The following is an 8,067-nucleotide window of genomic DNA, read 5'->3' on the forward strand; positions in this document are numbered from 1 at the left end:
ATTATGTCTTATTATGATCATGTTAATTGAGAGACTAAATAATTAATGTAAAAATAATAGTAATAAAACAAATTAGTAAAAATAATAGTATTAGTAAAAATAATGTAAAAAATATTTATCACACCGCAGAACTATTTAAAAATGAACTAGTCAAGGTGAAATAGGGATTAAAAATGGCGAAAAAACTAAATTAAATGCTGATCCATCACAGAACCTAAAATACATACTTTTATTTCCATTATTTCATATTCCTAGTCATGTACAGTACTGTTCAAACTTAAGGGGTCAGTAATGTTTTTTTTTCTTAAAGAAATAAATACTTCTATTGAGCAAGGATGCATTAATAAATTGATTGAAAGTGACAGTAAAGATATTTATAATGTTAAAAGAATAAATTACATTTCTAAATATTTTCAAACAGTATATACAATTAAAAAAATGTCCAACTGTTTTTACTGTATTTTTGCTCAAATAAATGCAGCCTTGCTGAGCAGAAGAGGGTTCTTTCAAAAACTCGAAACTTTTGAAGTGTACAGTACATTATGACCTGAAATACTGTTGTTGTTAATAAAAAAGCCAAAGAGCATGTTATGTGTAACTACTACCCTACTGTATGTCCACTACCGTCTCATTTCTGTCTATTTTAGGAGGCATAGTTGATAATTAACTCCATTTAGTCTCAAGAACTATGAAAGAGCAGTCATATTTTCTTATATGTTCAGAAAAGACACTGGCTCCCTCAGGATCTTTACTGACCCAGCAGACTTTAATTTTCTACCCCTGCTGTTCCACCAAATCGTTTTGACAGTTGCAAGTTACAGCTCTACTCACAATACTGCAATGTGCCAGCAAGGCTGGCCTAAGACTGCATTATAACAGCAGCGCTGGCCCACCATCTAAAGCCATTTCATTAAAACAAGCAACACCATTCCAAAAAAACAGCCTGCAAAAGCATTTTCTCTCCTTCTGAAAGCCTTTGAGAGACAACCTACACAAGCACAACTGTCCACACGCTGAGCACTGACTGACTGCACTGTTTTATCCCGATTCCAGACCGGACAATGACAAAAACAATATACCTACTGTATGATCATGCCTGTCTCCGATCCATCATTCTTTTCTACTGCTAAGAACTGGAAATGTCACACCCAGTACATTTGAATGAATGCTGCTCTGGACTTACCAGTTCCCACACCCACAACACCCCCCCCACCAACACACACACACACACACACACACACACACGGTTTATCACCTGGACTCTGACTGACACGCGAGCCCACAGTCATGACTTGAGCAGTGGATGGTTTCAGGAACTATATGTAACTCTACAGATGGAAGCATGTGTCAGCTGTAAATACATGACAGCATTGGTTTTATCGCACAGTGTCAATCATTCATTCATTAATATGAGAAAACGTTGTTTTTTAAGTAGTGAATAACACAGTCGTTGAGCATGCAGAATTGAACTGTGAATTAAATATGCATTAGAAAAAGTCAAATTAAAATGCACTAAAATAAAAAATAAAAACTGCAATGAGTGTAATTTTAAATATAAATGGAAGGATCGGCAAGACAAGCTTCCAATAAAGGCTAGTCAAAGCCTTGTCTGAAAGTTTACTAGTTTTATAGGCCTTTAAAAAAAATGTATGATTAAATTCAGAGAGGATGCATTAAATTGATTAAATTAAACAGTAAAGACATTTATGATGTTACAAAAGATTTTTATTCTACTAAATACTTTTGTATGTTCTTTTTCAAGAATCCTGAAAATAACGCATCAGGGTTCTACAAAAATATTAGGCAAAAAAATCTAATAATTTTATTATTAGATAATAATAATTTTAAAAATTATATGAATAGATTACATTTAAAATATATTAAAATAGAAAAAAGTTATATTTGATTTGTAATAATGTTTCACAATATTAATGTTTTTACAGTGTTTTTTTTATCACATTAATGCATGCCGCCTTGATGAGACTTTTTAAAATCTTACCAACCCCAAATATTGAATGGTAGTGTAGGCCTAGAAAATGGTATTCTATTTTTATATACTTCTTTATATTTAAGAATTGAACTTCCATTGTATATGGGCCGGTGTGGAAGCACACGTCATTTCACAGAATCCATTACTTGTGTTGAATTTCTTTGAACTGTTTAGTAAATTATACTTCCTGTCAATTCAACGTCCGGTGGGTGTGGCCAATTTAGGTACATCTGAAAAATTCCCCAGTTAATTCTAAACCAATAAAAAACACTCAAGAATAAAAAACACAATGAGATCTTGTTCATTTCTCCTAATAAGGAGCAAATATAACTTCTCAGATTGTTTTCCTGAGAAAAAGACCCCAATAATCTCAGAAGAGACCTCAACAATGTCTCAATCTGTGAGAATTACCAAGAGACCAAAGTCTGTAATCAAAAGTCAGAGATTTCAATACGAACTCAAACATTTCTCATTAAATTAACCAAGGAAGGTGGCATATCTTCTCAGGAGCCATCAGAACAAGTAATAAAAATGTTCTTTGGGATGATACTTTGAGTCTAAACTTGACTGGCAGATAAAGTTTTACTGACAAAAATCCCTTAAGGTGAATTTGATGCTCAAACAATAGATGGTGTAAATAATTTGAAGCAAGATCATAGAAGCTGTCAACAGTCCTTATGTATGAAGTGTATTCTGGTTAAACATTAGGCCATTTGCCCTGATCTAAAGAAGATAAAGTGTCCCCTGATCGCAGGAAGATAAATCAGAGTGCGAACACTCACAACAGAGCAGAACCACACCTAATGTTTGTCAACCTTCACCCTGCTCTCTCCTTTTTCCATTCACCGCTATTTGTCTCTAGATTTATTCAAAAACAACACCACCATAACCAGTGGCATTGCAGCTCAGCTGTTTGATCAACATGCTAGAGGAATACAGGCAAAGCATCACAGCATTGTTCGAGTGTTTACACCAGAACATTTACATGCACCCTCAGTCAGGGATGCCATGTACTGTAAGCATTTGCTGTATTTAGTCTGGACAGATGTGCTGTACAAGCAAACAATGACATGCTTGCACTTAGATATATCATTTAGAGACTTGTCAAAAAAAAGCACAAGCACATAGATAGATTGATATTCATTTATGATATAGCCAGATTATTTGTAATGATAGCCTGTAATTCACAGCTGAATATTTCAGCAGTTCTCGTTCCTAAATCAAAAATGTATTGCATTTCTCACAAGTTTTAAGAGATGGGCACCTTGTCATAAATGCAATACATTTTTGATTTATAGGAACGAGAACTGCTGAAAAATAAATAAATTTAATTTAATTTAATTAAAAGTTTAGCAAAGTTGCCAAAGTCTGAATTATAAGTCTAATAAGGTTTAATTTGTTAGCATTGGTTGACTACATTATTTAACTATCAATGCACAATATTTATACAGCGTTTATTAATCATAGCCCATGTTAATTTTAACATTTACTAATACATTTTTTAAATCAAGTTATGTTTTGTGTGTGAACTAACATTACTGTGAACTAACATTAACAAACAATGAGCAATTCGATTTTTATTAACATTAGCAAAGATTAATAAATGCTTTAAATGTATATTGTTAGTTTATGTTAGCTAATCCATTATCTAATGTTCACTTAAGACATTCTACTAACTATAAATAACTTTGCAACTACATGTCAACTAACTCTCATTAGAGTATTAATAGACTGTTAAGTTCGGGTTAGTAGAATAAGTTGACATGTAGTTGCAAAGTTACTTATAGTCAGTAGAATGTCTGTTGAGGAGCATAAAAATAAAGTGTTAGCAGATATTAAGCAGACAGTCTCCTAATACTCGAATGACTGGTATTGACATGTAGTTGTAAAGTTACTCATATTAAGTGGAATGTCTCAAGTGGACTATCTAAATAAGCAAGGTCACAGATCCAAGGGCCCCCAGGGTCCATCCGTAGGCCCCTTAAAGAACAGTGTCTGATACAATTTTCCTTTGTTAATCCCCAAAACTACAATAGCGGTCTTGAGTTGTAGTGAGATGTAAAGAGGCTTTTGTTTGACTTAGTTTATCACTCCGAGCTGCCACAGGATTATTACAGTGCAAATGAAATTCAAATACTGGCTTACAGCTAATCAGATTCCTCATTACGAGCTCTGAAAAGAAGAAACAAACAAACATCATGACCCAAGTGGGCCTCTGGCTTCTTCTGATATTTGACATTTGATGTGTTTTACATGCTGCTCGAGTTCAGCTGGAAGTATGGTGTGTGACTCGTTGTAAGCCTTTGCCATAATCAGAAGTTCAGTGGAGTTCAGCACTGATCTGGTTGTGGAATTTAGATAGGTTAAGGCACACACTTATAATTCTAGCTGTTACTTTCATATTCACTTTAACAGTCAAAGCAAATGGTGCTTGAAAAATATTTGTCCAAAATGTTCAAATGCACCTTATAGACAAAAAATTATTTATATTTTCATACAAACCACAGGGAGAAACAAAAAGAATACAGGCAACACTGCGTTTTAAGTCTGAACAGGAATGGGAGAAATCTTGATATATCCTTTAATATCAAGATTTTGTTATACTGTAAAGCTCAGTTGTACTTTCATATCCTGTTTATCTTCAATACACTGAAAAAAAAAAATTGGTGTAGGATTTACTTTGAAGCAATTTTCACTTAGAATAATCTGCATTTTTCATGTCTTTTAAAAGGATATAGAAAAGAGTTCCCACACATTCCTATGCTTTTTAATTCCTATGGTTTTTAATTTTCTATATATATATATATATATATATATATATATTTATAATGATTGCACCCACAAAGAGCCATTTGTCTAGATCAAATCTTAATTTAATATCTTAAATCTAAATTAAAAGTAAAATTGACAATTAATCCCTGTGGCTTTTCCATGCCTGGAAATCAATATTTCAAAACTCCTGATATTTCTAGGTTTTTCATCAGTGTGAGAACCCCAAATAGACGGAGAGAATTAAAGTTTACACAAGTTCATCCATCATCTGAGATCTCAATGCACCATGCTATAATATTCCAACGCTGTGGACCTCAAATCTGCACCAACGTACTATACGTACATGACCAAACCGCTTCAGTGCAAAATTCAACCTCAGACATCACACGTACAGCACAGAGCTTTCCTTTATCTTATCTGCTTGCAGAAGTTCATTAAATCTGATAAGACACTGTTCCATGTTCTAGCAGATTACAATCTGAATTGCATAACATTAACAAACTGAGAGTTCATGTATCTCTACTCACCTGGTCCTGTCTCAATCAGGTGTGCTCAGAGTTTTCTGCCTAAGGCAAGAGGTGTGGATCCCGCTGAAATTTCACAAGGTTTTCAGTCAGATGTTATCTGTGAAGCTGGATTGGTGTTATTCCTCTTTCCTGTGGAGAATTCCAGAGCGCAGCACTCTCCTCTCCTGCCTCCTCCTCGCGCTTTTACTGCAGTAGCCCAAGATCAAGACACAGTCCCACCACAAACCTCTGACACACACACACACACACACAGAGCAGAAAGCAGAGGCGCTTGTAAGAACTGTTCTCTCTTACTCTCTCTCTCTCTCTCTCTCACTTTTGTGCTTGTCTTTCATAAACACCCTCTCTTTTTACCCCCTTCTTTGTTTTTACTCACTCCTGCTCTCTCTCTCTCTCTCTCTCTCTCTCTCTCTCTCTCTCTGGCGGAGGTTGGGGTTGCAGCAGCAGGACTCTTGCCAGTAACTCAGCTGTATGCAGTATTGATAGAGTTGCTCAGGGATGCTAACACAGCATGAATTTTCCCAGCGCTCCACTTTCCCTTTCGCTCTTCACCCCCTCCTGCAACTCCGTCTCTCCTTTGTGTCACTCCCCCAACCTATCAATCTGATTTTCCTTTAGCTGACCGCTATCTAAATCACTCTGCACCCGTGATCTCTTTTATTCTCCTTCGTTTTTATTGAGCTTGTTCTCTCCTAAATGCACCACGTCATGGGGCTAACTTGCCATTTTAGCAGATCAAATATCAGGTTCGCACTTCATTGCTGCATGCTGCCTGTCTGCGTCCCTGTAGAATAGATGATCATTCTGGATCATTAGTGCTCATTAGTGGCACTTGCTAAGACTATCACTATTATTTATGCTCATACTTAGGTTTAGGAATTTTAATATAGCTCTGTGTAACACTAATTGATGCAGGTGCTTTTCTTACCCTGGACTGTTTGTGCTGTGGACAAAAACTAAAAGATAGGTGTTGAAAAGAAGTGTGCTATTATTTTTAAGCAAATGGATTTTCACCCTAGCTACTGCATAGCAATACACTAAAACCCACCCAGAACATAGTCATGCACTAAAACTACGTATAACACCACATAAACTGTATCAGTATGCCCTTTAAATAAGGCTAGGCATTGACACAAATTTCACGATTCGATTTCAATAGACAAACTTGCGATTTAATTCAATTTTGATTCAATTGAATTTGATATCAATTGATAATCAATAAATGCTGTAAACTATGGAAGCTTGTTTCCGCCACTGAATAAAAATTGGGGAAAAAGGTAGGCTAATTGCGACTTTTATCTCACAATTCTTACTTTTTTTTCTCAGAATTGCGCGTTTATATCTCGCAAATTCGCAATTCTGACGTTTTTCTCACAATTGCAAGTTTATATCTCACACTTCTGACTTAACTCACAATTGTGTTATTAACTCAAAATTGTGAGATATAAACTTGCAATTGTGAGAAAAAAGTAAAAAGTGTGAGATAAAAAGTCGCTTTTTAAAATTTGTATTCCATGGTGGAAACAAGCTTCCATAGTAGGGAACCCAAGTTGGTAACGTTACATCACTATAAATAATAAAGGTTAAATCAACTGATTTGTAGGCTACTTATATTTAAATTACACATAAGGAAGTTTTTATAATAACGTCATAATAATACATTTTTAATGACATAATTATGTTTCTACTGGTTGCCACATTTATGCCTATTTAAAAAAAACTGGCCGGGAAAGAGAATCAAATGTTGGCAGTCATAAAAACATGACGGATTTATTCAAATAGCCTACAAATATGTATATGTATTTGTAATTCCTTGACAATGTTCTTATGTTATTGAACATTAATAAAAAATAAATTCATAAAAACGAATCCTACATTAAATATTGAAGAACAGTTACGTAGAAATGCAATGAATAAGCAATAACGTTAGTGCATATAACGTTATATCAAAAAGTTAATTTTTCTAGATGACTGACGAGTTTTTGGACATTGAATGGCTTTTCTGAGGTAAGTTAACGTTAAATGTAAGTTAACATTACCTGACATAAGCTATTGTTTACAGGCGGTTTTATTGACATCTTTCCGCGGTTCAAACTCAGATTTAGCGATTTCATGAGATGATACGGATTTCGGTAAGTTGTAACGTTAGCCTACTGTATCTTTCAACATACCTTCGGATGTTCGTTTATGTTTATTTCATGCTGTAACTACTAGCAACAAAGAGGAAGAGATGATGAGTTCACGTTCGCTTCGCTTGAACTGAAGGCCTATCGAGCGTCACATTAAAGAGCGCCAAAACGGTACAGTATTTGAATTTTGTAATAAAATTGACAGAATGTGAAAGCTGAGACACTGTTATATCATAAGTTAAGTAACAAAGCTCATTGCTGTGTATTGGATATCAAGCGCGCTACAATATTTAGGCATGATAAAGCAACAACAACCAAAAACAACAGACTGAAAGATCCATTAAAGGAGAACTCCGGTCAATTTTAACATTGAGCTCAATTTTTAGTAAATTTGGAGTGATCACGCGCGTGATCATAGGTAACTAAACCTATGCGCGTGAACTCGACAATCCACTACTTTGGACTTCGACCGAAAACAGGAACTAAATACAGGTATGTGCGCTTGTCGGTCATAGACAGTGGCCCTGTCCCAAATGGCGCACTTGATGTGGACTTTCGGTCTCGTGGACTTAAATTGCGCGTGCTCGCTGAGTCTACGAGTCCGTAGGCCGTCCCATTCATCATTTTAACGCTCTGAAGTGTGCTCAGC

At 35.3% G+C, this 8,067-nt stretch overlaps 1 protein-coding gene across 3 annotated transcripts in view; it reads right to left on the reverse strand.

Moving 5' to 3' along the window:
• The window catches only part of aifm3 (AIF family member 3), a 31,757-nt gene extending 24,062 nt beyond the window's left edge, over positions 1-7,695 (reverse strand). For 2 of the 3 annotated variants that reach the window (XM_079608548.1, XM_079608546.1), the window contains exons 1-2: positions 7,461-7,695; positions 5,290-5,517 (exon numbers count right to left, since the gene is read on the reverse strand). The gene's annotated coding sequence lies outside the window, so the exon portion shown is untranslated. Of the gene's footprint in view, positions 1-5,289; positions 5,518-5,665; positions 5,699-7,460 lie in introns of those variants that run through there. The other variant, XM_079608547.1, reaches the window with a different exon arrangement.
• Between the last annotated feature and the right edge of the window lie 372 nt (positions 7,696-8,067).

Source organism: Phoxinus phoxinus, assembly GCF_949152265.1.
Source record: "Phoxinus phoxinus genome assembly, chromosome: 3".
In the NCBI taxonomy this organism is placed as follows: Eukaryota; Metazoa; Chordata; class Actinopteri; order Cypriniformes; family Leuciscidae; genus Phoxinus; species Phoxinus phoxinus.